The sequence below is a fragment of the Empidonax traillii genome, unplaced genomic scaffold (assembly GCF_003031625.1).
Source record: "Empidonax traillii isolate 1590-97213 ecotype Southwest subspecies unplaced genomic scaffold, ASM303162v1 scaffold1996:size43841, whole genome shotgun sequence".
NCBI classification, from domain to species: Eukaryota; Metazoa; Chordata; class Aves; order Passeriformes; family Tyrannidae; genus Empidonax; species Empidonax traillii.
The window spans coordinates 8,170-11,177 of record NW_020957189.1 but is presented as its reverse complement, the minus strand read 5'-3'; positions in this window follow the sequence as shown (position 1 = coordinate 11,177).

The following is a 3,008-nucleotide window of genomic DNA, read 5'->3' as shown; positions in this document are numbered from 1 at the left end:
GTGGGGTGAAGCGAGACAAGGCTTTAGAAGGGTTAGTCGAAACACTTTGCTGTAAAGACCCACTTTTCTCCCCCCTCCCTTTTCTCCTTACTCAAAGGAAGATTATGTCCTGTACCAGTTCAGCAGACCTAAACCCACAAGAAACATTGAACAAGGAACTCAGAGGTAATAAATCCCAGCTAAAGCAGCCAAGTTAGACATTTGAATAGGTGAAATAGGCCTGAAACCAAGGTTTTCTTCAAGCCTCGACGATCAGAACACGAAACAATAGAAAGTACAGAAGGTCTTCGGGGTCACCTGATGATGAGGAGTAAAATCAAGCCCCTCTGATGAAGCAAAGACCGGATGTACCACTAATTATTCCCCAAAATGAAGAACACGCCTCAAACTTCACCCTAACTCCACCTGCTATGAATATTGTAATTTAATATGAATATGTATGCAAATATGTTGTAATCGTTGTCAAAGACTGTATAAATTACTCATTCTTATCTGAGCAGAATGGAGTCCTTTTTCCCAGCATAAGCTGGTGGGCTTCCCAGCCGCTCAATAAATACCTGCTGTTTAAAGGCATAAAACTCTGTCTCTAAGCAGTTTTTTACCTGCCTTTTTGGGCATCAGGGGCTCAGCACAGGGGCCAACAAACATCATTCTGTTTGTGCCTCAGGGTGCCAGGTTATACATCTGTTTTTTTGTAGGTTAAACCCAATTGTTCATCTGTATAATTGTATTCATTGTATTATTTTTATTAAATTGTAATTCTGACTTATAATCTCTTTTGAGTTTGGTTCATTTCTCCTGCCGGTTTACCTTTAAACCACTACATTTTTAGTGTGAAAGAGAGTAAGGCCTAAAGAGAGTTAACCAAGGTATCTTGCTCTGAGGAGGCTCTCCCCTAAAACTCTCCCCTCCATATCTGCTCTGCTCATGCTGTTACAGGAAATTCTGTTAAGTTCAGTGGACCTAAACTAGAGAAGAATGTTATAAGCATTATACAATGGGCTTAGGGGTAATAAATCAGGGTAAAAGTAAGTTAAGGTAGATATTTGAATAGGTAGAATAGGCCTAAAGCCAAGGCTGTCTCCAAGCTTCAGTGACTGGGGCAAAAACAATGGAAAGTTAGAGAGGTCACCCTGAGGAAGACTACAGCGACCTCAGCCTCAATGATGAAGAAAGGCAGATGTAATCCTAGAATTGAGGGCCAAGAAAAGCTCTGCCGCAAACTCCACCTGCACTCCGCCTATACTCCACCTATTATCAATATGTATGATTAGATGTTGCAATCATATGAATATGCATGTAAAATATTGTAATCATAGAAGTTAGACTGTATAAATTTCCCTGTTTTGTACCACTACACTCGAGCAAGCGCTTTGTGGTGCGAACCACGCTTGCTCCTGGCATCATCAAATAAATACCTTTGTTGCTCAAAAGACCAAAAGCTTCTGGGCAGTTTCTTTACCGGATTTCTCAGATTCAGGTGCCGTATGTGGGGCATGAGAAAGAAGTCAAAATCACAATTTCATTTTAAGCATTTGTGTATTTGGATACAGAACCTCCCTGATCACCATGTTGCACGTGGATGTTGCATCTGAGCCTGTTCATATTTCCGCATATGGGGAACTATTTGCCTATTTTGATGCTCTCTTTAAGATCAGGGAGAGGGATCAAAATTGCTTTATTAATATACTATGTCTATGTCGTCATAACATCAGAAGCACTGAGTTTCTTTGTGAATGTGTACTCAGTCTTGTTTGCCTGTCCTGCTTTGGATTGCTACCTCTGGGGCCTCATTAAAAATCGCACCCAGTCTTTTGGGGGAACAGGAGGAAATGGTTGTTTCCAACCTTTCACTTCCTTCTCCTCCTTCAGACCTGCTACAACAGTCTTTGAAAACACTGAGTTTCCTTTTGATGTTAAAGACAGCGTAATGTTCTTGGTGTTGCTTTGTCTACTCTGTACTGTCTACACCATGCTTAGGGTTAGAATAGGGCCTTCTAGGGAGGTTGTCTGGAGGCCTGCCGTGGGAGTGGATAATGCTGAATGGCATGGGAAGTGGGAGGACATCAGCCAGTATTTGGAGAAGTTCTCTCCTCCAGTGATGTGGAAATTCACTCCTGAACAACTGCAGGATCCTGTTAGCATGATAAGATTGGTGAAGGAAAAATGCTCTGGCAGCTCCAGAGATGGTCAGCTCACAGCAACCTGCTGGGTCCTGGCCACTGCCTACCAGAAACTACTTGACATAGTACAGCACCGTCAGGGGTAGGAGAGAAGGAGCAAATCTACAGGCACCATGTCCACCCAAACCACAGCTGAGTCAGAGGGAAAAAGAAATAAATCAACCAGCACCATGTCCACACAAACCATCAAGGAGCCAGAAGGACAACCAAAACCAATAGCAGTCGCACTGTCCAGAAAAGGAAATCAAAGACTAAATCAGTTCGTATAGTGAATGATGACAACGAGGCAGGACCCTCACATCCAATGGAGGAGACAAAGCCAGAAATAATCACTGGATCCCTGTCCCTGGGTAAGCTACGTGAGCTCTGGAGAGAGATCACGTGACAGGTGAATGAGTCAATTCTGACCTGGCTGCTCTGAATCTGGGACGCCGTGGCTAACGATACAATTCCAGATGGGAGTGAAGCAAGGCAACTGGGATCCCTGTCTAGAGATGTAGTCATTGATCAGGGGATTGGAAAGAGGCAGGAAACTCTCAGCCTCTGGACTGTTGTCCAGTGTGAGGGAGAGATATCTTTGTAAGGAGGACCTCCATGAACACCAAGGACAGTGGAATACGATGGAACAAGGTATCCAGTTGTCTCAGTTTAATTGAGACAAGGGTCTTTTGCTGAGGATGGATTAGGAGAAAAAGACCCAAACCTTCTTCTCTAGCAATTATAGATCCGAAATTAAGAGGCTCCGATTGAAGGAAAACAAATTATGGAAAAGGGAAAAAAGAAAAATAACAGCCCTTTATTAAAAGGTATGTGTGTATTAACGTA